Source organism: Syngnathus leptorhynchus, chromosome 4 (genome assembly GCF_054491065.1).
Source record: "Syngnathus leptorhynchus isolate UIUO chromosome 4, UIUO_Slep, whole genome shotgun sequence".
In the NCBI taxonomy this organism is placed as follows: Eukaryota; Metazoa; Chordata; class Actinopteri; order Syngnathiformes; family Syngnathidae; genus Syngnathus; species Syngnathus leptorhynchus.
In genome coordinates this window covers 17,932,986-17,958,699 of record NC_141198.1, presented here as the reverse complement: position 1 = coordinate 17,958,699, position 25,714 = coordinate 17,932,986, and the positions used below count along the sequence as shown (strand labels likewise).

Sequence of the window (25,714 nt, the reverse complement as noted above, 5' to 3'; positions counted from 1 at the left end):
GAGAGGCCATTCTGTGGTTGCTTAATTGATTTCCGTGGATGACAAAAGAAGACGAGGCTCGGGTTTGTTAAGTGGATGGACTGTAAATTAATTGTGACCACTAAGCTGGCAAACGTTCACAGACAATCTAGCAATATTTTAATGCGTCTGTGATTTTGGTTGACTACTCACATTGCCAGCCTGTTCATAAATGTGTCTTTACTCTTGCCAGAAAATTAGGAATACAAGGTTTTTGGAAGAAAGCATCCAGCATAAGACATATAGTTGTAAGAGGTAGCTCAGTTAGCTTTTTTTCTTATGTGTAACAGCTGTTTGCATGCCATCAAAGTTGGTTGGATGAACCAAGTGTCACCTGCTATGACGTTTAGTTTTGTTTTGTTTCTCATTCTAAGATGACTGCAGAACACTCCATTGAATGACATACTTCAAAATTTCATCGACGAGTTTTGGTCGGATTGTTGATATATCATAGGTTGTCAGTGATCCATCTGTAAAGTGGGTCAAAGTTCGAGTCCGGCTGAGGACAAATGTAAAAATGGCAAACAATCGAATCTGGCTACCATCGTGGTGGACACGGTACCCAAACAACAAAAACCAACGTCAACGCAAACAAAATGACAAACTTGGGTCAATTTGTGTCAGTAATTCCACTTGAGCTCATCAAATTGTTTTGGTTATAGCGGGATGCATATTTCTCTGAGCGGCCCCGGCCCCCCTCGGTGAGCGAGGCTGGTGTGTACATGGTGTCTGGTGTCCGCAGTAATGAGCGACAGGTGTGGCCTATTGTTAGCGCGTGAAGACGGACAAAGATGTACATACATGGCTCCGAGCGTCTGTGCAAATGAGCCGATAAAGTATAAGCGAGCCAAAAACAAGATAAGCAAACATGGTAGATTCTTGGTCTGGTCTCTGGTTTTTTGTTTTAACTACAGTTCAATGAACAGCCTTGTAGTTTCGTAACTTTTCGCTTTGAAATGCCCGCAAAGCGGTCGTAAGAGATCCAAACCACATCGGGACCACTGACTCAGACCACTTTAGGAATGTGCATCTTAGAATGTGGAAGCACCCGGCTAAGCAATGGTGATGGTTGGAATTCTTCGACCATGACCAAGCCGTTTTTACGGTCGCATCTGTCCCGGGGCTCCGTGTTTGTAGGAGCTTACTGGAATGTAAGCCTGGATGGTTAGAATTTTTTTCTTTTGAGACTCTTTAATATGGCAAAGTTGAAGCAGCTGAAGTTCGCAAATGATCAACTTTTTGGGAGGATAAAACAAAGTTAAGAATAAGATATTAAACACTGTCATTGCATATTCTAGGCTAGGAATGCGACCAGTAGTTTTGCAACAACACAACGTGACCAAGTCAAGCTGACAATCTAACAAACTTCCAAGCTTCCAATTACTTCTGAAACACTTCAATTGAATCTGAAATTAAACACCAGACTTTGCAGCACGACTTTTTTCTTTTGCCAGCAGTGAGTTTCTTGCTTCTATGACCAACAAGTGGCTATCCTCTTGAAAACAAAGCTGGTATAACCAAAGGCTTTAACTCAAGCCAGGAATGCTTTCCTAGGCACTGCATAAACTTCAACTGCACAGAATTAAATGTGTCTAAGAACTGACAATGTGCAAGTGTGTCATCCGTTTGAAACATTGGACTGGAGACCTAGCAGCATTTAATGAGTTGCGAGTGACAACCGGCTAGATGGTGGTGGCAGCACCCACCCGCCCCAAAAGAGGCTCTGTCTCCCTGAACAAGTGCACCGAGTATACTCACTCAACAAATAATAATAGTTATGTGGCCTGCCTCACTGGTCCAGGGTACTTTCCTCTCTCAGTCTCCCTCTCGTCACTGACATTAGCTGTCTGCTCTGGACACACACTGTTATTCAAAGAAGAACTTATTAATAGGCCGAGAGCAAACACCATCAAGTCTGAAAGTTTCCAAAACACGGGCCCACAGACTAGAATTTCAAAAGTGGATCATAACATGGAGTGGTTACTACATAACCCTACTTAGCATTAACTTGAACTATATGACTTTGTTTTGATTTGATTGATTCAACTGCTATTTTGATTTCCAAATCCACTTGACTTGAGAAAAATATTCAGATCTGAAGAGAGTTAAACATTGAGTTAAATGTCTTCTCCTGACCTTGGTCAAGATATTTACGCCACAAGATAACCGCTGTGTCCACAGCCTGTGCTGCACTGAGCACCACCCAGACAAACTGGACAATCTACATAAGAATTTGGCTGGATGAACCCACCAAAGACAATAAACCCCAAATTCCAAGCGAGGTCAGTGATCCCTTAGAATTGAAATGATGCTCGAACTGGATGCATCATCTACCATGCGCAATTCTTCCGAAACGAGTGCAAATGTTTCCAAGGTACGGTATTTTTTGCTTGACAAGGCACACTTAAAATCCTTGGATTTTCTCAAAAATCAACAGTGTGATTTATAATCAGATGTGCTTTATGTATAGATGACAAATTCAAGATGAATCAAGTTTGACTTATTTGCCATTTCGGTTTCTTCAACATTCAGCTTTGTTGACACGGAGTCGTTTGAATTCTTCCAAATCATATTTCTTCCAAGTCTGCAAATACTTAAGGTTGCTGTTAATATACACGCGTACAACAAGAGTCAGAATTTGGACGCAATCTTACTTCTTCAACTGCCTGAGAAAGTGGATCCGAGCTTTCGTCTGGCATTTTACAGACCGCTCCATCAAAACAAATGATCTGTGATAACCAACGATGTGACAGTGCACAAGTCAAACAAAATTGTACGTAATCCCTCAAGGCATGAAAACGATAACCTGTTATTTCTGTTGTCATATGATATTCAAAGGGACTGGGCAGATATTGCAACTTAAAAGGTTGCTTTTGGCATGATGACATTGGCTACGCTGTATTCTGTGGTTCATTTTGACATGGTGGGTTATTAATCTAAATATGCAAGCGTTCCAGCAATTCTCCTTTGACATACGTTCATTGGAAATGTGCGGACAATGATCCGCTTGAGAAACAGAATGAGATTTTAGATGGCAATACAAGACCATATAATATATACCTCCAGAAGTTGGTCACACGTGTGCTTTTATTGCTGAAAGCCGGCCAACAAACACCAGGGAGGTCTTTCAGCGGCTTTCTTTTAAATGTTCTTATGCAGGGGCAATAAGCTCCGCCGTTGTCTGACCGCAGGAATCCGGCCATCCCGGCCGGCCTTTCTTAATGTGGTCAGCCGCCGCAGCCTCTCGCATTCCAAAGCGCACAAACATGTTGACCAAATGGGACTCATCAATCCACATTATTCCTGCAAGCTGCTTTTAAACATCCACATTGCCTTTCACTTGTTTCCTTCCACGTCTACCTGCCAACCAGGACAAGATGGTTCTCATTAAGCAGTGGCTCATTTTCTTCAAAGAAGAGCTTGCGTCCAAATACAAAAAGGTAAACTCCTGAATTCTTATTTGGAAATATACTTCTACACTGCAGGACTTAAGTTTGCCAGCCAATGTCAGAAGAATAGCGCGCAGATGATCATTAGCACTACAAGTAATAGAAATATGTCAGCAATGATGCTGATTAAGGTTGCTGGCTAGGGTCAGTCGTCTTGTATGAGTGAGTGTCAAGCTCTGGCGATGACTCTCACAACAGGGTGTCTGGGTTACACCGTTTCCATTCTTCTTTGAGTTTGATAGCTAATCAATGAGGGGCCTCGGGGAGGACCAGCTGAGTTCCGATGAAAGGATCCTAATTGAATCTGACAATAATTTTCACATATTTCTCAGACCCTGTCTCTGATGCCATTAGCGACATCACGGCGATAATAGTTGCCATGACAGCATGAGCAATGCTCATTAATGACCCGGCTGGTGGTAATGTTCTTTGCCATATTTCCTTTACTTCTCTCGCTTTTGTGTCGTTCTTTTAAACCATCTAAGATCACACAAAGGTTGCAAAAATAAAAATAAAAAAAAATTGAAAACGATACCGCCGTTTACACAATTGGGTTGAAATTGCTTAAAATCTCGTGGTTTTATCAAAGGGACATTAGTATAGAACATTTTCGGGATGGTTCATTTGATGAACACAAAAAAAAAAAGCTTCCATTTTCGCGAGAGTCAGATGACATGAATTCAGACACATTTGAACATTATGCTTCGGATTTGAAGATATTTTTGTATTGCTTTCTCTTGTACGCATCTAAAACGGTCTCCAGCAATCGAGTAAATGTGGACATAAGTTTCTGCTGCGTGTTCTATTATTGTACTGTGAATGCAACAAAAGCGAATTGATGCAAAGCAAACATCTGTTGTGGACAGGACTGTGTTTTCTGTGAGGTCGGAAGCCGCTGAGCGGGAGACACAGACAATTTCCAGAGAAGCTTGGAACGACAAACTCCTCCTCTTTGACGAAGGACAAATGTTTCTAAAGGCGATTATGTCTGTCTGTACTGACTAAAGACAAGGGTGTCAGGAAGCAATGTCACAACCGACTGGAGGGTGACTTCCGGGTTTTTGCGGGCCAACTCGTTTTGTGGAAACCGACAAAACCTTTTTCTCACTATGACCGGAACCGACCGAAACCTGCCAAAATGCCGCATATGGGCTTAGGTACTCAGCCCGTGTCTGAATGAAGCCGTGTATATGTCGAAGGCCATAGAAATCTGAAACGAATACGACCGGATGCACATCTGAACGCCGTTGTTATGCGTGGAATGAAAGGAAAAAACATTTTGAAGTTGGCTGACAGATTACATTGGTCCTGGGGCTGTTTGACGTGCCGCATCTTGGCAAATTAAGGTTAAGGCAAGGTAGATGGAATCTATCAGAGCTCGACTCGGGCCTCATCAGATAAAGCTCGCAGCTGCGGGGCATCCCTTGTCTCGGTCTCCTCACTACACGTGAATACATGCGCTGCAGAAGCCGCACAGTCATCTTCACGAACATGTGGGCACAGACACACAGACACAACTGGCATCGTTTTTACAAAGCAAACACAATGTTGGTATTTTGTTACGATTCCACTTAGATGCCACAACAACCGACGGCACAAATTCCCTAAAATTGTGGGGAAACCACACGCTACATATTTCATATCTTGATTCCCTGTCTGGGTTATATTTAAGGAAGTGGCGATTGGTCACTGGGTTTTATGGTCGCACATGTGCCACTACACAATATTCAGAGCGGTAGGATAAGAGAGCAAAATACCCCGAGACTTTGCAGCTGCTTTCTGGAAGAGGAAGTGAGACGAGAAGTGCACCAAATAAACAAGTGAAATGTAACGAGGACTCAGACTGTGATTGTAAAAACCATTTCACAATACTTCTACTGTCACTTTGTGCCTACTAATTCATCAACTCAAAAATGAACCGAATGAGGATATTTGACGTCAAACCCCGACACGTCCGGTGCATTTCAGGAAGCGTCTGCTTCACGCCACAGCTGGATAGAGCAATTTTCAAAGGGGGCTTTCCAAACTCCAGATTAAAAAAATACACATTTTTATTTCTTAAGAAAACTGCAATGGTTTATTGCAAGGTTTATGATCAAAGGATTTGAAGCAATATTAACACAATAATCATGCATTCCTCCAATGCCCATCGAATTTGAAAAAAGTATATTTCGTGCAACTTAAATGAGAAAAATCAATAGATAACCGAGTATAAATAAGAGCATTGCAGTTTGTTATAAACATGAATCAAAATCCAATCAGGAGGGGTAGGAGGTGGAGTGGCATTTTAATATTTGTTATTTCACTTTTAACAGATGTCATTCCTGATCCAGCTTGCTGACCAATTGAAGTGTGGGGTGAACGTCAACACACAGTCGGTGGCCGCTTCTGTTTATAGCTGTAGCCTGGGGTTAGTGATGTACTAAGAAAACTACATATCCAATTAGAGGGAGAACATTTCTCCCTTTATTTATATTTACAGAAAATCCAGAGGAATCAATGAAAACTCTGAAATTGCTAAAAATGATTTGAACTTAATACACATTTATGAAAATGAGTTGTCCTATTGGTGTTTAGATAAACCGTCTTTAAAGTACTGCGTGCTTTTGAAAGGAGCTGAACCAAAAGTACCAATCGGGAACTGTATCAAATTGGTTCCAAAATGTTGACTAAACATGCCAAAATACAAAACGGAGATGCCGGCCAGACAGACTGCCTTTGCCTGTGTTTGTGATAATTGCGTTATCAGTAAAAAAATTACTAAAAGTCAGTTGCACTTCTTCCCCGATATTTCATAAAAGGTTTGTGGTGTTTTGCTCTTAGCATCTTGTTTTCAGCCAAAACCAATATGTGACTTTAGGGTATTCTCTTAACACTGCATTTGAGAGAAAACCAACTTGAACTACACCCTTTCAGAGGCTTCCCAATGTTGGAATTGGGAGCCATGAGGGGGATAGGTGGGCTATAACTCAGATGGGATTTTGCCATGAGGTAAACTGGCAGCAACCCAATGAAGGAGAGATGTCATAGATATGATTTAGAGGTGCTTTGGAAGGGGTGCTGGGAATAACCTCGACTGATCTTTACAGATCTTGGGAGGGACATAACCGTAGTGATTCTGAACTACAAGAGCTCACAATCAGATCAATGAGTAACTTGAGGCTTACAATACAGACAGAAATAGTCTGGCCCCGTCTCATCTCTGCTGAAAACGACGATTACTTCTGGCTGAGGTTTTATGATTTTAAATGGAAGTGGCTAACTAGCTCCATTCGTGGCAAGAGACTGATGATTAATATACGCTTTCAAATAACTCGACAAAGTCGACGTAAGCATAAGCAAATTCAGGTAATCAAATTCATTGGCGATAAAATCCAAACTCGACAGATGAGCGAACGCGCAGCCGTTAAGACCCATGAAGTGGGCAATAAAGAGGGTTGTTCCGCGGAGAGTATTTACTCTCATTATTCAAATTAACCCCATCCAAGTGTCTCTCTGGGTCTGCTGCAGTGTAATTGGGTTCTTACTTAAAACAGGAATTACTTTCTGTGTGTTTCATCCGCAATTGTTTTTTTTTTTTTCTTTATTGTCCCCTACACCAATGAAATTAGAATAAGGTACCGGCAGGAGCGATTTGCTAAAGTACCCAATTTTGCACCAACCCATAATTTTCGAGGCTTCAATCAGAGAGCAATAACTATTAGTACAAAATAAAGTTTGAGTAACAGAAAATCTGGATGGTGTTTTTGGATTAGGGTGGGTAAAAAGAGTGCACCTCAACGACCCGGCTTCTGCCAGCGTGTCAGCTTGAATCTCCGTCATAAGTTGTACTAAGCCATACCCTGGGTCCTGTTAACACTCCAAACATCCAGCGTCACCGAACCGTGTCCCTAAGCATTTATTTTAAACATGTTCAAACTTACGTTTTCTTTTGCAATGTAAACACACAAAGAACGACCCCTCTGGGGCTTCCACCGCTCTATGCTCTATAGAATTGCGCGGCCAAAGGAAAGACCTTCCGTCTGCTCGGCTCTGATTGAGATAGAGATCAACCCGAGTCGGAGCCATTGGACCGACACGCTCCAATGCCGCTGACCTGCTGTCTAAACCTCCTAAATTAGACTATTGAGACTCTGAGAAGCAAGGCTAACGTTACCACTACCTGTGAAACCTTGGCAGGCCTCCTCAACCTGAGTTGGAGCCTTACGCAAATAAAAACGGCCTGGCCTGTCTACGCTCTCTCCCTGCCCACAAATGGACGCTGAAAGGCAATATGAGCCTCAATGACAGAGCAATATTTGGCAATATTCCCTTCTGGGCCCCTTAAAGCTCCCAAGATCTTGAGTACCCAGTGGAAAACGGAGTACGAGTCTGTATAGGAGGTTTTCATTGTCAAATCCAGAGCCGGTACAGACGAGTAGCATCTTTCAATTTTAGCCGGGACTTTTTACCGCAAACTAGTACTTCGCATGAGCACACAGTACACTCTCGTTCTATTTCTTTCTTGCACTTTTTGATACTTGTATGATTCCTTTCGGTATATTGAGTGGCTCCAATTGGAAAATAATGGAGAATTATTTTTTGGCTATCAATAAACGTCTCACAAAGCGCACTAGATGCGAGTCGGACATTTCAAACTCAGAAAAATGTAGCTACGTATTTATTTACTGAATATTTATCTATAAGGTGTTAAATCTCAATCAATTAGTTAATTAACTCAATAACAGCTGTTACCCACCTCCTAATTTACCTGGCAACAGTCAAATAACTAGAGTACCGGTACATTTTCTTCCTTACTTATAGTACTGGTCAAATCAATGGATAGACAGAAAGAACAGGGACTCCGGGGTAAGGAGAAAGCCAAGAAGGAGAGGAAAGACATTTCAAAAGAAGTTAATATTTGAGCAATTTAGTTCGGAAATGGGATAAGAGCTCTCCCCTGCAGACACAGGCTTGTATGCATTATTAAGAAAAAGATCTTCAAGTTGTATCGCCTGAGCACAACGATACAGTACGTACATGCTGCCACTGTTGCTCAAACAAAAACAACATGTTCGTGTCACTCAAATTAAATTATTAGTCAAAGACTGTACGCTTTAGGCGCATACCATTTAGGTGAGATTGAAGGGTTTGGATTCGCACGTACTGTCTGATGAGGGGGGAAAAAGAAAAACATGAACGTATTAGCGCAGACTTGAAATTGCCTCTAAGCATCTGAAATTATACTGTAGTCACAAGAGTGTGGACCACTTTGTGCACGGCGCAAGTGAGGAACATTTCTGTAATAGTTTCCTGCCTTTATTATTTTTTCCAACCTTGAAGTAATGAAGGAGAAATGCAATTCATCTCGAGACGGACGAAGACTAACTTCCTCTCTTTACAAACGTAAGGTGGCGGAAATAAGAGAAAAGATTACGGACGGAGCGGCGGCGGGAAACTTAATGGGAGGAAATCATTTACACGTTACCGTCATTTTAATGTCCTCATGTCTGTTTCTAATCACTCTTGTCTGGCGCTTTCGGCAAGAGAGGTTGTTGCCTTTAGTGTAATTGTGCTCGACAAAATTTCGATTGCCATTGAATGCATTTTGTGGATTTATAATTGGAAAATAAAAAAGAAAGTGTAAAAAGAAACATACAGAAATTTGATTTTCTACTCCTTATTTTACAGATGCCCTCCAACGGTTCTTTTGCACGCTAAAAGACTTTGTAGTGAAAGGCTGAACCGTTGCCTCTGCCTGTTCACCCGCCCGAGGCCTTGTATCTTCTAAAACCTGTTTGTTCACAAGTGGAGCATACGAGGTGTTTGAGCAAAAGTGCAAGGTGGAGATGCGGCTCCCATTGTGAGACATTTGGAGAAAGGTTGGCAATTTGTCAACACAACGCAGCGCTGCACGGCGCAGCGCAGCTTCAACCTCGGATGAGAGAGTCCCGCTTACTGCACAAACAAACCATTACATTAATAGTCATCAAATTGAATTTAATGACCACAAAATGATGAGCTGGCAAAGCTCAAACATTTATTAGACGTCTCACTTTAAGAGGAAGAATGTTTTGAAATTAGACACAAAACAATCGCGGTGGGCAATCGGACCCTTGGATCTTTAATTGGGGGTCTGTGTAATTGTTAACCTTGGCTCAGTTAATGAATCAAATCAATACTTCTCTCTACTGATCCATAATTATTTGAAAAGAGATGAAAAATTAAACAAGGCGAGCCGATGAGGTTATCATGCCACGCAATTAGTCCGCCGGAGGGAGATTATGTTACCTAGATACCATTGGGGAGGTGTAATTTCTCTTGCAGATGGAGGTTTTTTTTTTTTTTTTGTAATGAAGAGTGCAATTATCTAAATAGGTCAGCCAAAGACATGCTGCTGCTGTTGTTGCTGCTGCTGCTGCAGCTGCATGCCGCTACTCAGCGTACCTGAGAGGAAGCTTCTACACAAAAAGAAATAAATAAAATAACAATGCACCGTCTGCAACTGTTGTTCCTCCCTCCAGGATCCTCACTTGTTTTTTTTTCTTTTTCACTCTCCTTCCTAACCTCCCTGGGTGGTGTGTCATCTTTTTTTTTTTTTTTTTTTTCCATTCCCAATTAAAAAGTGCCGGCGTAAAAGTATTTCATGTGTTTGGATAGCAACGGTAGCGATGACTAGTGATCACATTCCGTTCACAGATTGTGCAGGTAGCAACATGCTCGGTGCATGATATTAGTCAAGATGACATCTCTAAAGTAGAATTCTCGAATAAGCATTGAAATATGACTCATTATTATCATTCCTAATTATTGTATGGTCATCTTTTTTTTGTGTCGTGTAAAATTGTGTATAGTCATTCAAACATTAACGCGGAAAAAAAATGATGTGGCGGGCCGCATCTGGCCCCCAGACCTTGTATTTGACAGCTATGAGCTAAGATATCATTAGCATAGCAATAGCGACTTTCATTCCAATGTAACCAGGAAAACATAACACACGACAGCAGGCTGCTAATACTCAGAAGTAGCTAACGGTGAGCACGTACAAGCCGAGTGCAGACGACTCAAAATGCATTCGACGTGCTGTTTGTGACTAATAAATACATCGACATGTTTTGTGGGTTTTGATCCCGAGCCAAATGTGAAATATTTGGTAGTATTCTCTACAAGCAGTGTGTGACATGATTGAAAGAAGTATCTGGCACAGGCGCTCTTTCCTCGGCACATAACAAGCGACCTTGTGAACTGCCAAATGGTGCCTGTTTTAGGTTTTCGACGTGGCAGGTGCCTTGATCACGATTCAACCGACTTGTCAACAAGCCCCGTTTGCCTGAAACTTGGCAAGCGCTCCGTCACCCTTTCCAAGTTGGAACTTGAAGCATTACAGGAATTATTCTAATATATATATATATATATATCTATATTTTTTTTTTTTCTATGATGGTGCACTACTTTATTATTTGTGTTGGCCTTCGCTTGAAATCTCCGCCTCGGTGGAAAAACCATCAGAGTAAATGTCAAATGTCCCGTTTACCATGCAATTCGGAGCGATACGAGCCGTAAATAGCGGAATCCTCGTCTTTCTGACGGACAGGGTTTCGCCCAGCCCTCCCACACACCGGTACGTAGGAAATATGTTTCCAGCGACGACACTAACATAGCCTCTTTACACTTAATCATTGTCAATCACTCAGTGCATTTGGCTGAGCGGCTAATAGGAAGAGATCCAGCATTGCGTCCCGTCCAATCTGTTTGGCTCTCGCACGGGAGGTGCATGCTGTTTTCATGCCTGTGTGGGATGGCTTCAAGCTGTTTTCTTATCAAAAGGCCCATTCAGACATTGGCTTTGAGAGGCATTGCAAACCTCAGATATCACAGCCTCCGTTCAACCACATGTCTTGATTTTGGAGGCCAGGCATCACATTCGCTGCCACCACGAGCTGTCGCTGCAAAGGAATGGGATGGGATTTATCGTCTCAAAGCACACAGGGCGCTGATTATCGGCGAATTTGTACGCACGTGTGCATACAACCCCCCTCGCAGTCCAAAATATAAATCACACGGGCACACGATCACTCAACCTCTGCCTTAATCTTTGCAAAAGCAGGTGTCTTGCCTCTTGTATGTTTTTTTTTTCCCCCCTATAAATTATAACTACATCATCTTCCATCCAGGGATACTCGAAAAATGCTCTTTTTTTTTTAACCTTCACTAAAAACATTCTCATTGATTTTATGTCGCTGTGTTTATTTTTTATTTTTTTTTCCTCGCTCTTCCTTTGGTTGCAAGCGAGCAAACACAGATGAACCCGAGCACCGTGTGTGTCATGTTGGGTCTTCCTCAGAGTGCTGTGATCATAAAAATGACCAAACAAAACAAAACAAGCTACGTTGACCAAAAAAAAAAAAAGGTAAAAGCTGCGGATTTTTACTTTTGACTCTTTTCAAATCTGTTCAGTCAACTTTGAGATCCAAAACATTTGCTGTAGTCTTACGCATCGTGATGAAAGCGTATTAAGGAAGATAATAAGAAGACTCAACTCACCAAAGGCTACTGAGTACAAGCTGGACTTTTTTTTTTTTTTCCTGTTAGCTCAGCCATTTTGGAGCGGTCAGGCCGTCTTGCCACAATCACACGCTGGCGCCACAATTGCAGTGCTTCCACTGCAACCCTTTGACTGTATAATGAACGCATTCAGAAATAAACATTAACCACTCGTATGCCCCCCCCCCCTTCTTCTCACCCCCCAAGGGTTTATGTACAGAGACAAGACTGGAATGATGTTTGTCCTGTGCCCCTGGAAGGTGGCACGCTCACCTGGCCCCAGCACGTCGTGCGGTGACGACTCGGGTGGTTGGCGTTCAACACAGAAGCAGTCAGTGAGCAGGGAGGGCGGGAGGGAGGGAGTCCATCACTGGCCACTGTCGCACATTTGCGGGACCATACGCGGCGCCGCTCCAGGGGAATGTTGGGGGAGGATGTGAGCGGAAGGGTGTTGTTTTTCTCCACATCAAATTTGAATGTTCACAAGGGATGACTAGCAAAAACAAAAGATGTGTACACGGAGTATATAGTTGAGCAAGTTTTCATTAAGATAGTTTAAAAAAAAAAAAAAAAAGTGTTTTTTTTCCTGCATAGAATTCTGTCTGTATGTCGCTTAAAAGCAAAGTTGATAGCCACAAAAGATAAATATACCTGCAAAACCCACTGAGCATGGAGACTTTTTTTTTTTTTTATGTATAAAGGCTGCTTGTAATTTTCCACTTGAATCTGCTTTAAAGGCATTTTCTGCACTGATTAATCCTACACGCGTCCGAATCCATTCCCCCCCCCCCTTACTAAACGCATCTCTACACGTGCATCTGCATCTCCACATTTTTATTTGTCTTAAGTGATATTGACATAACAGCTTTGGATCTAATATGCCATTTCTATTTATAAAGCCATCCATCACTTTTCACGACGCAAACAAGCAGACTTTCATTTTGGATTTCCATCTGTAATAATTGAAATCAATTAAGCCATAGTTTTGAATTAGAGAGGAGGAGATACTAATTTGCTCCTTAAGTGTGGTTTCCACAGCAATCAGAGGTTCCTGCGGGGGGTCGCAAACGGAGGTGTTGGGTGGGAGTGTGCGCAGTGGGGGACAATCTGAGTGCAAAAGCTTGCGGCACTCGTTGCACACTCCTCTGGCATGCATTTAACAGACTCGCATTCGCACACATATGTCCGTAGGTAAACATACAGCCAGGATAATGCAAACATTTCCATTTGCCACCTCCATTGGAAGATATTAAAGTTGTCTCGAGGTAATTGTTGCATTTAACTGGTACAAGCTGCTTCCTCCTTATGAATTGCCATGAGGAGAGGAAATATTTTCTTAGTCAGAAAATCAGGGAAGTTGCTTCTCCATCTGTCATCTTTCATATCACATCTTTCTGGGTTCTCCTTTTTTTTTATTTTTTATTCCCATGATGGGTATAAATGATTCTTTGAAAGACAATCAAACGTAACAAGTTAATCAATATTGAAGTAAGGGCAAAGTCTGAAAATGCAATGAATAAATAAGGGCAGTAAAAAGTTGACCAGGCAGACAAGCAGACTGGCCCAGGGCTATTTATAGCTCAACTTTGGCAACTCTGTGATGAGGCTTTAAGCTTTTAATTTACTATATTGCAGAGAGACACTCAGTGCTTCAAGATGGACTTTATGAATACATCTCTGGGAAAACAAGCTTACAAAGCCATTTGACAACATTGGTGCAGGTTATGCGGCAACAATAATCTCCACTGGCATCTGAAAAATGTTTTGGGGGGAAGAAACTATTTTGCAACAGATGTACAAGAACACAAGCCTGTCTTCAGTAAATGTTCTTATTTGATCTGCTTTTAAATTCTATACATGATGGCATTTTGATTTAAAAGCTAACCGTTGTAGTCATTTGACAAAAATGTTTTTTTCCTATATGAACAAAAAACTACTGACGGGTAAAATGAAGCTTCAAATTTGCTTCATGAACCAGTTGTTATATTTTTTGACCACGTTAGATGGCACTGTTGGTTGATGAACTAAAGGATAGATGGATAGGAGTAAAGAAAATCGAACATTTGAATTGAATTGTTTTATTTTGTTGAGGTGGAGTTTGAGAACTGCTGTTCTAAAGTGCTGACAAATGTACGTACTTATAATTATGCCTTTGCATTTTCTGCCAACCAAAATGAACATCAGAATAATATTTTAAAATGCATTTTAACATGTATATTTGAGGATCATTCCAACACCCTCAAGTTTCCTCTTAAAAACATATTTGAAAACTTTTGGACTTGCTCTTGCATATGGTACCAACTATTCCTGTGGTGTGACAGGCTGTGTGAAAAGGTGGAATTCCATCTGCCAGACTGGATCTGACATAGCGCCCCATAGTTTGAGAAAGAAGTTGAAGCTCAGACAACAGTTGTTTGTCACACCCAGAAGTGTTCCACGGGCAGAGACAGAGAAAGAGAGATGGAAAGATGGAGGGAGGGAGGGAGGGCATAGAGGAAAAAGGATGGAGGGAAGCTGCCTCTTTTAGGTTCATCTCTCATTACCGAAGGATTCCTCTGACAAGTTTAGCTGTATTTCATTACGGTGCACAAAGAAAGAGATAATCAGCCTATTTTCTCCGCTATTCTGATAAACACACACCACACAAAGGTGGAGGCATGAACAGGCAGTGTAGCTGTGAGGGACTCATTCTCTCTGCATGCCAGGGGACTCGTCAATTATCTCCCCAAACGCACCCGGTCCTTGGGGGAAGAGGGGGGGGGGGGGTGACGGCAAGGGAGACAAGGCTGTTTTTGAGAGAACCTGGAGTTTGCGACATTCGCTTGAGTGACAACACATTCCCGCTCTAATTCTAGGCTAGCAGATGTAATGTTTTCTCTCGCTCTTTGTCTCACTCCTTCCTTCTCTCTGCGTGCGTCTTATCATTTCCACTTTGAGAAGTTGGAGCTCCTAAAGGCTTTAGTCAATGTGTGCGCGTGTGTGTCTGTTTTGTTTAGTTTCAACTGGATTGTCGGCGTGTGTGTGTGTGTGTGTGCGTGTGTGTGTGTTTGGGATTAAAGAGAGTATGCTTTCAGTTTGATCTTTTTATCTAATGCAGGCAAGGTGGTAATCCCAAAAGATTTCATTCTTTTCCCAGAGCAAATTTGAGGATTGTCTGCAAAAAAAAAAACAGAAAAACAAAATCCGAAAGAAAAACAACAATTGTATCATATACATGGAATTAATTGAGCGGTGATTAGCAAGAGAAAGCCTTTTGTGTTAATGTAAACAATCTTTCATGAATATAAAGATTGTAGTGACATCAGTCAAATTGATATTTACGTACGCTCGTAACAACTTCACACAATAATATTAACAGATGGCTTGCGATTTTGAAGTCTTGCGTGAATGTAATTGTCTTGTCCCTTGACGATCAACAAGCAGATTGCTTTACGAAAAAATAAAAAAAATAAATCAATAAAATGAAATAAAAAATAAACTCCTCATCTGAGCTATGGGCTGCGAGACCACTTGTACCAGGTTAAATTAAAGAGAATATGAATAATAAATGGAGAGAATGACACTTCCGCAGCTAGGGGTAATGAAAGACCGACTTCCAGCTCCGTCCTGTCGCCCCCTCGGACTTAATAAAGATGACACCTGACAGCTAACCAGAGTCGTCACGAGCGAGGACATGCACGCCAAGATGGAAGGAAAAGAGGGATGAAATGAACGGAGTGAGAAAAAGAGACAACAAAGGAATAAAGGAGAGGAGGGGCACCATCGAGTCAAATACATTTTTGCTCAACTCAACTATTACTTTCAGGGTTGCTACTCAAATGAGGGGTTTCAGAACAATGAAAGAAAAAAAAAAAAAAAAAGGTTTCCCGAGATGAGACAAAAGACATTTTGAGTCGTTCAATATGCGTATTAGCTCAAGAGGATAATCCATTTGATTTAGGATATACAGTAACAAAAGATTAGTGTCGTATTGGAACAGTGGCTGGGAGGTGAGGAAAGCCCCGCCCGCATTTCGCTGGCAGGTCAGCCTCTGGCGAAGAAAGAAGGCGGTGCCATCTCTTACTGCCCATGTATTGGGTAAACAATAAACAATGAAAAGACTGACAGGTTGCCACCTCCTCAGCTTAATGTTGCCATTTTAGGAACAGCCCCCCCCCCTCGCCGCTCATCCCATCCCTCAAGCCGTCAATTTTCTCCCCCCCCCCCCCCACACACACACACACACACTCCCGGCCTCAGAAACCCCAAAGGGGCGGTCGCCCTGCCTGCCCACGTTGCCCTCCAAGAAACCACGAGAGGGTGTGGTTCCGCCTGAAACAGGGAAGCCATTTATTTTGGGCGCATCTCTGCTGACTGACTCATGTGTTGACTGGAAAGTTGGCTCGGTGTTCTATAGGGCCGAGGCTCCACCAGCCGTACGGGCTGGCGCTCCCTGACCTTCCCTTCCCTTCCCTCGCTCCGTTTGGAGCTCCTGATCCTCAGTCCACACGCACCAATCGGCACCATGCACCCGCCCAGCCACTTTCAGCAGCCTTCATCACCCTTCTAATTTTGTCCCGCTATCAGTCCTGCCACCAAGCCAAATGAAGAATGGCCTTTGTTTCAGCGTGACCTTCAGCTGCGGTGTTGTAATTGTAATCGCGCTTGATTACTTGTTTTGAATGAGGCCAGCCGCTCGCTTGACGTTACGTACGCCTCGCTTGTTTTGTTTCAGGCAGGGGATTGCTTTGTGATCCATCACTTGCTTTCACACGAAGAAGAGAAGGACAACCAACGACGCAAAAACAGTCAAGCTCATAAATGTAGCCATCTTTAGAGAATATGAAAAAGGAAAAAAAGGGATTGATTGATAAAAAAAAAAAAGGCTCAGCGCAAGTGACGAGACAAACTACTTTGTATACATTGATATGTATATTATTTTTAGGCGCGTGAAGTTAAATATACCAGAATGGCAGGCTTTAAAATAAAAAAATTCAATCAATTTAAGTGTGAAAAAATGACTCTGTAATCCAATAAAGTAGCCATTAAACGTCAGGAATACGACACAATTGAGAGCCGTCAACCATTACAATACATTGCCTTTACTGTTCCTGGTAGACCATTAAGTGACTTATATAGGAAAATAAACATTGATTTTATGTTTGTAATAATTGCAAATCGCTATATGAATCACGCCAATCAATTTGACGAACATGTGTGTTTTCCACACGCATGAAACGATCCCGTAAATGGAAACACGGTCTGATCAAAAAGGAAAGAGAAGTACACGGAATTGAATTTTCACAGCTGGAGCCTTCCAGATGGCACGAGTAGTCAATAAAAGAAGATGAGGGCTCATAAAGAGGAGAAAAAAAGGAAAGAAAATGCCCAAGTGCAACAGGGCTTTTATGTATCTGCACGCCCATGAACAAGTCTTGCTCTATACGGTCTGGTTCAAATTCACATTTCCTTGCTATAATAACATACTAGTGGATTAAATGTTAACTTTACTGTTGCATGCTGCACAAAATTGAACTGAGGCCAAAATATTTTCCAGAAAAAAAAAAAAAACTATAAAAAATAAAAATTTCATGAAATTTTTTTTGGGGGGGGATGATGACAAAGTATTCCGAGACGAAAGAAACATGCAAATCTACTGCACTGGCTCCTGTATTTCTTTACCTAGAGCCTTTATTATGCAGTGGTCAAAGCTGTGAGGTGGGTGCTCTTCATCTCCTCAGTTTCTCCCCAGGGTCCCCCAGATTGCTTCAGAGACGTCTGTGGGTTTTGTGCAATGGCGTAGTGCTCTGACATTCCCTCCACACCCACACTGGCAGCCAATGTGCCAATTAGTGGCCTTCTCCGCAGGGGTGGGTGTAGAAGGAGGTGGAGAACACACAAGCCCGCAAGACAGAGGCGAAGCGGCAAGAGCCAGTGTGCGCTTTGCGACATGCGTGTCTATGTGTGTGTGTGTAACAAGGCCTCAGACCTCAGACATTCCTTTCACTATGACCTAGGGTGCAATTAAGGAGACGTCCCTCCCCTTCCTCCCCTCCTTGGTGGACCACATCAACGGAAGTCCTGGCCTAGCTGGAGGCTCTAATGACGGGAGGGAGGCCAGGTCGCGACCCTTGGTGAGCCTCCTCGGCACCACACCCTTCCTGTTTAGCTGGCGATACGGGCTGGGTCAAGAAGGAAGGCGGCGGCGGCGGGAAGGGGGACGAGTGAAATGGAGGGGAAAGGTGTTTGGAGACTGGGAAGGCAAAAATATTATGGAACAAAAAGGCTCACAAATCTCACCGAATTGTTGATTCAACAATTTTGTTCCACCTGATTCGGACAAAGGTTTGTTCAAATCCGGTGACGAATCTATGTTGTCAAAGTCTATTCGATTAGAAGGCACACGGAGCTGACATAATGTACTATATTTAGATGTTCATAAAAGCAACGTATCAAATGACTACTAGTGGAGGGCGCCACTACAGAGAAACTCTAGTGACTAGTTGGTTAGAATAATATAATTTGTGGGGATCCCACCGGGTGTGACTGTGCAGCTTTCAGACTGTTGTGGTTTTGTTTTGGACATCCACGCAGTCTCGTAATTTATAGGGAACATTTCAGAAGCAAGAGTTTTTGCTCTTTTAAAATATTGAGTTGGCAACGGTAAGCTCCGGCGTTGTGTTCTTAGCGTCGTTGACAAGGCTGAGGGATTTTTTTTTTTCAGCACTTTTGACTGATGTGCCCACAAGTTTTATTCATGATGATGGGTGGTTCTCTGAAAGTATGGGCCATTGTATGTTCATCCATTCATTTTCTGAATTAATTCTCTTCACTAGGAGAACTTGCTCCAAAGTCCCTGAGTATCCTACAGTTCCTTTATGGCTGAGAAGAAAATTGCCTCACCCAATCTTAGTCCCGGAACTTTTCTGACAATTATCAGGTTACAAAGGGTGAGATCTAAAGCTGACTGGCTTCGGTTGTGGTGCTCAAGATGTGGTCCTCGGCCATACAATAGGAAAGGCAAAGATAATGATATGTCGGAGAATCAGACTGTCTGTCTGTCTGTCATGCCCCTGAATTTGCTTTCTTCACACTGGTGAGTGAAGAACAGCAGGGGCATAATGTGGGGGAGATAATGTTTGCGTCCTTGTACATGTTCGGCTTCTTGGTAGGAAGATGCATGAGGAGGATAGGCAGGCATGTATGTGTCATGTGTGTGTGTGTGTGTGTGTGTGTGCATTGTCAGACAGATTACAGATGTTGATGAGTGCCTGCTCAGCTTGGAAACCGAGTAATTGTCACCTTACTCCATCGAGTAAGGAAAAGGGGAAAGATCTGTATTGGAGTTCCACAATGAAAAGTAGCAGTGACAGAACAGGAAAGCTGAAGACAAGACAGGTAGATAGGGGGGGGGGGGGATTACAATATTCCTGACCAGGGTTGAATTTTCAAGTAAGTTTTGTCATTCAGACACATGCGTTAGTTTTGAGATATAATGTGAAATGATATACCCGAGTTACTCATTAAAGTTCCGTCAAGGCCAGATTTTCTGTACGTTTCTGACGATCCTCCTCTTTCTCATTAGCTTGTATTAATCCATTTACCCTTCAGTGGCCTGACACCAGCGCTAGAACCTCAGCCTTTGCCATAACCGAAGTGACACCGAGCCTGCGGGCGAGGTTGGGAGGCCGTGAGGTCATCGCAATGACGGCACTCGCCGTCGACTGGTGCGATGTAGGGCCCGTAGGCGGAAGGGTGCTAGGTGGCTGCAAGGGGGGGGAAGTGAGACATTCATTAAGAAAGCCAAGCTGACGCTGTCACCCTCGCCTGCTTCTAAGGAGACACACGCCAGCCTCAGCTGCTAGCAGCTTGCGACCATGCTCTGCATTGATATGCATACATTTGGATGCACTTGAAGGTTAGGATGTTGTTATTTTGGCTGTGCCGCACTGCCACACAAATGACGCGTAAAACGACAATGGAGCGAGTTCAAGATGCATGGTGAGTCCATTGTGAAATGCAAGTTCAGCTCCTCCTATGAAATGTGGTTTTCATAATTTTGTTTTATTGTGTACGTTTGCTAAAAGAGCGTGCCGTGTGTTGGATTCTGTAACCATGAGGAAAAATAAACAATGCAACTTTTTTTTTTATTTTTTATTTCCTAGCCCTGGGTGAGTTCTTTTTGGCTAAACCTGACAATTCCAAAACTATTAGTCAGACACACCTATGTGTAGTTTTGGAACGGCAAGAACAATTTGTCAATTTTTTCTATTACATGTCAAGTTAATTATTGACAACACCTTCCCGAACAGAATAACTCTCATCCAAAACTGAACTGATTTTTGGAAAGACAAAAATGTAAATGGAATGATCACAAACAGTATTTGTCCAATCAGACAAGATTCCACCTGAATGTTTAATTGCCTAAATAAACTCATTATGTACTTCATTAAACTAATTTAAATCAGTGTCCAAGGTCACATCTGAGAAAGATTTAAATTGACTCAGCTGTAAACCTGGGAGACAAGAATCAGTCAACCGAAACATGCAGGAGGCATTGCGGGGCAACAATGACACTTAAAAAAAATAGGTAGAGTTGCACTAGTGAAAATGTGAAAATGGAATGAGACACCCCTGACAGCACATTAGTTTATAAAGTCTTTTTTTGATGAAAAATAAAATATACTCAGAGCCCAAACTTGGAGAACTAAGCAAAAAAAAGAAGTTATTAAACATAATTTAACAGATTGTTTTTTTTTAATGGAGGTATACACCTCGAGTTTCTCACTTTTTTTTTTGAAGCCGTTAAATTAACTCAACAGCACCTCTGCTGGTTGCAGCCTAACTGTGTACTTTTACCCCCCCACGCTGTCTCAACACATAGCTGACACCTTCCTGTTCATGTTTGACTTTGTGTGTAGAGAAGAAAAAAAAATCATCTTTTGTTTTTGGCTTTATCCTAAAAGAGTTATAAATCATAAAAGGGATTTATTTTGCATTCGGTTGTGCTCGGGGCAGGATGGTTGTGATGGATAGGCTGACAAAGTAGAGGACAAACGTACCAAACACGGAGAGAGGCAAGATGTCCATTGTACCACACTTGTTCTCCGCTTTTGTGGTGTGAAAATTAACTGATCTTCAGGAGTATTTACGTATACCTTATTGTTTCTTACAATATGATATGCATGCTTCTAAGGCTTTGCTGGCACCTTCCGTTCGCGCCATCTCTTATCTGGCTCGGCTCGACTCGTGTTCCCAGGGACCGTGGGGAAGGACAAGTCCTGGCTGTCCTGGCTCTTGACAGAGGAGATAAATCACTCGGCACACCGGAGGATAGCCTTCCAGTCGGCAAGCTGGGAACTTCATTATCCCGCCCCTGCCACACATTACCATGCAGATCGTCACTGATTGGGCCGACGCTGCGGCGAGCGCAGCCTACTTCTGTCACCCCGACAGGAGTCGCAGATCAGTCTCGGCGGAGAAAGGAGAGGTGGGGTAAAAACTAAAAAAGTGCCAGTGAAAGGGGAGACGACGTGGGTGGGGTCTTTTTACTAATAACACCTCAACTGCTCTGTCAAAATATTAAGCCTTTCCAGAAGTATAAAGGGCCAGTATTGGGGGATATTGTTAAAAGTAGTCATCATTTAGCAATACATCTGTGCCTTGAGATAAGAGTTGAATTTGTTCTGTGGCCACAGTTGTAACTCAAGACTCCTCTCTGAAATCCACTTCCTCCATTGGAATTAATGGAAATGTTATTAATTGGTTCCATTTGATGTTAATTCAGAAAGCTGTGTAATATTTTTCCTCCCCCAGTTATACTCGGGCTGTATTGTAGGTATGCATATGATCTTCCGTGCAACGGAAGGTTGAGGCTCTGAGATTTTTTCCACAGTGTTGCAGTTTCTTACGGAAAAAGGAAGACTATCATTTCAACTACACACGCACGACTATGTCAACACACTTTTGCTCTAACACCTTGTCTGTTTTGAAATAGGATCCCTACGTTGGCCACAAACCACCCATCTCGAGAACGTCGGAGGGCATTGACATTTATTTATGGACATTGAACATACATGGTATTTATAAACCACAAAGGTATTGCGTTACATTTTCTTCCTTTACCCTATGCTGCCGTTTAATAACTCTGGGGTTCATTTGGAAGTAGTATTTTTTCATGATTTAGTGAAAACTAATATTGTCTTTTAAAACAGGATATGGATGTGGTTTCTTCAAGTTACTTTAGATGTACAAATACACAGAAAGCCTGCAAAAGGATGTACTACGGGTGTATTACGACGATAGCACATAAATGTTCAACAAAAATTGTAAACCGTTTAAAGTCGCCCTAACAGTATCACTGAATCACATTTTGCCCTGGGAAAGGCAGATAGACTTATTTGGTTTATTTGTCCTGTTAAGTTTAAGGGTCGATCTTACTACTACAATGGGCTTTTTTTTTTTTTTTTTTTTTTTTTTTAAGTGCGTGCGTGCGTGTGGTCCTACGTAATACGATCAGTGTTTAGCTTCACGGTCAGCACGTGTGAGATCACTACCTCCCATCTAACCAACTTAAAGAGGAACACACAGGCACATGTACATGCACGCGCACACATTGGCAGTTTCCCGGCAGAGTTGGGTAGCTAATCGACAAATAATTGATTTTTTTTTTCTTTTTAGAATAAATGGAAGTGTAAGTCAACCAGCGTGTCATTGATGGCTTATCGGCACATTTGAGTGCAGGCAGTGTGTGTTCAATTTACACTCTGTGACTCTGAATGGGAAAAGGAATGCTCAATTTTATTTTATTTTTTTTAATACTGCTGATCCCAAAAAAAAATCGATGTGTTGAACTCACAACGCAGAAGTAATGCAGCATTAGCCGATCGGCACCATGCGTCTCGTCCCAAGTCAGCTGGGATAAGCTCTAGTGAGGAACAGCGGTATGGAAAATGGATGGATATCAAAAATGAAGTGATTAAGCAGAAAAATCAAGAAGGCGCCCATTTACATAGACGGCGGGGAACTCTGACATCTGAAGAGAAACTCACCAGGGGTCAAAGCTATTAAACACGTTACAAGGTATTGCAAAGACACCTCGGCGAGAGATGGACCCACGCGCAGCATCTGCCGAGGACACCGCAGTCTGCTTGTATCATCACAGCGTGTCATAACGGGAGCAGGTGTTTTACGTGCTCTTAACAAGAAGTAAGGTGATGTGGAAAATTAACAAACATTTCATTTGGCACTTCCGAACCATGGGGTGAGTGCAAATGACGGTGACTGGTGCACCTTTCAGCCTCCGGTTGCTTCTCTTAGCTGTAAGCAGATGTCAGTTCTCGGCACACCCGCTCAAGACGAACCGAGCCAATTCTGTAATCACATACTGTTGTGATGAAGGGTTGCAAAATTCCAGGAATTTGGAAGATGGAAAGTTTGCAATGGAATTATTGGGAAGAACCAGGAATTCAGAAATTCTTTCGGTTTTGGCATTTTTTGGGAGGGAGGGGCGGAAAGGGGTTGCGCGTTTATGAATATGCCTGTAATATAGCTTTGTTTAAAAAAAAAAAGAAAAAAAATCATTATGATTACATTACTGTTATTAGAATTCTGGAGAAAAAAAATGAAGGCAGATTCAGAATCAACTTGACAAAATATCGATAAAAGTTTACTTGCACATCGGGTTACAAAAACGAATAAAAATCTGTTGACCCGTGTTATCGCCTGGATGGTTTGGGATGAGGGATGACTAGAATGAAACTCAGTCATGACTGTGTTCTTGAATGGAAGAAGTGATTTTTTGAATAGAATATGGAAAACTTGAAACATTCAATTACCAAAACTCCACAATTTCTTCTGTACTTTCTCACCCAAATTGTCGACTTTCTCCCCCTGCAGTGCTTGTGTGTCAGAAGATCCCCAGGGTGTGTGTGGGCTAATTAGGGTGAAGGCGATCGGAGGGAAATACAGGTGTTAGCCAGACCGCACTCTCTGTGCAGAGTAATGACGGTACTGTACTGAAGCCCCCTCATCCTCACCAACCCTTCCCGCAGGGTAATTTGTCGCTACACCGTATAACCATGCATCTCTCTGCTCCACTTCTGTTTGCCTTTCATTAATTCCTTCCATACCGTTATTTGTTAGCATTATTTATGGCCCGGCACAAATATTAATGCCATTAGCCTGATGCACAACAAGAAGCCACCGGGGTCCTAATCAAAGCCGCGAGGGCCGGAATTGTTGAGTCTTTATCAGGTCAAGGTGGTCTATTCATGTTCCGTGTCGTGTGCTACATTGTTTTAAATTAGAGACGTGCCGGTTGCCGACTCGCTTCATTCTCTGGTGTCTGTGTATTTTGTCTGACCAACTAGTATTTTTTTGACTAATAGGCTGCATTTCTGACATTTCATGCAAGGGGATGACAAGAAAAGACAGATACGAGATACGAAATGATAAGCTAACCTAAGACTGACACGGCTAGCGCAATTAAGCTAGCATCCGCGTACTTCTGCTGCATTTTCTTTTATTCAATGACTCCGTGATATAAATAAGTGTAAACTGTGTTCTCGATTGAGTGCGAGGCCTGTGACTGACTGGCAACAAGTCCAGTGTGTTGTCTGCCTTTCCCACGCAATGCCTCGCACAGAACTCAAACATCAATCAAAAATCTAAAGTGTCTATTAGCTGGCCATAATGTCAGGACTTGTACTGATTTTCCAGCAGCCTCCAGGCGAAAGAGGGCGGGTATCGCTGTAACTGAAATTAAGTCAAATGAAATGATGTGTCAAATGAAAGCGTGTGCGGCTCCAACATGGCATGACAGTGCAAATCTAAGAAAAAGAAAAAAGGCACGAGAGCGTCTCTCGGCTTCTTTCTTCTGATCATTAAATTATAACTAGGCTCGGAATAAAGAATTCATGAGCACAAATCGACAGAGCTGGAGGAACAGACAGTAAAGGGAGAGAGTAGAAAGGGTGAGTAATGGGAGGAGTGGGAGATGCAAAAAAATGTTGAGACAACTGCAAGATCGACAGAGGATGAGAAAGTGTGTGTATGGGGGGGAGTATGCTTCTGTTAAGTGCATAAGCGGCAATATGCACCCATCGAGGTGGAACTGGACGTGCTGAGAGAAGACTGTCCCGGGTTAAACCACGTCACAATCACTTGGTTGACTCTTGTTCGCTCGAGCACAAAACAGCTGAGGGGAAAAACTGGGTGCGAAGCCTGAGTCAGCGCCATTTGGCCACTCCTAAAAATGCTTTCCGTGCCACTGTGATGTTTTACGTTGATGACGGAAAAAGAACTTGGCGATGAATATTGATCTTGTCTTACAAAACCGTAAATAGAGTGAATCCTATTTATTACGGGGGACAAGTCCCAAGCCAGTTTTCCAAGTAAGAGACAAAGCGTGCTGGCTTCAAACTGTTTTTTGTGACTCCCAGTTGAGGTTTACTGTAACTGTCATAAACAAAAAAAGGAATCGTATATTATAACATGAAAATATTCTAAACGTGATCAACAATATTTCACACCTTATGTGTTGCTGGTGGAAAATAAATCTCCGCTGACTAAAACAAAGCCCAAATTAAAAGCAAAATAAAAGCGAAACTAAAGCAAAGCAAAACAAAAGCTAAACTAAAACCAAAGCAAAACCAAACAAAAAACAAACAAAACCAAAACAAAACCAAACAGAAAAATAGTCCAATCCGTTGTTGATGCATTAACAAACTGACACCATCAAAATA

The 25,714-nt window shown here is 42.3% G+C and overlaps 1 protein-coding gene across 5 annotated transcripts in view; it reads right to left on the bottom strand.

Moving 5' to 3' along the window:
- The window catches only part of mef2cb (myocyte enhancer factor 2cb), a 139,889-nt gene that overhangs the window by 90,032 nt on the left and 24,143 nt on the right, over positions 1 to 25,714 (bottom strand). The window contains exon 1 of one of the 5 annotated variants that reach the window (XM_085909395.1): positions 11,991 to 12,030. The exons of the other annotated variants lie outside the window; for them this stretch is intronic. The gene's annotated coding sequence lies outside the window, so the exon portion shown is untranslated. Of the gene's footprint in view, positions 1 to 11,990; positions 12,031 to 25,714 lie in introns of those variants that run through there. 5 annotated transcript variants of the gene reach the window in all.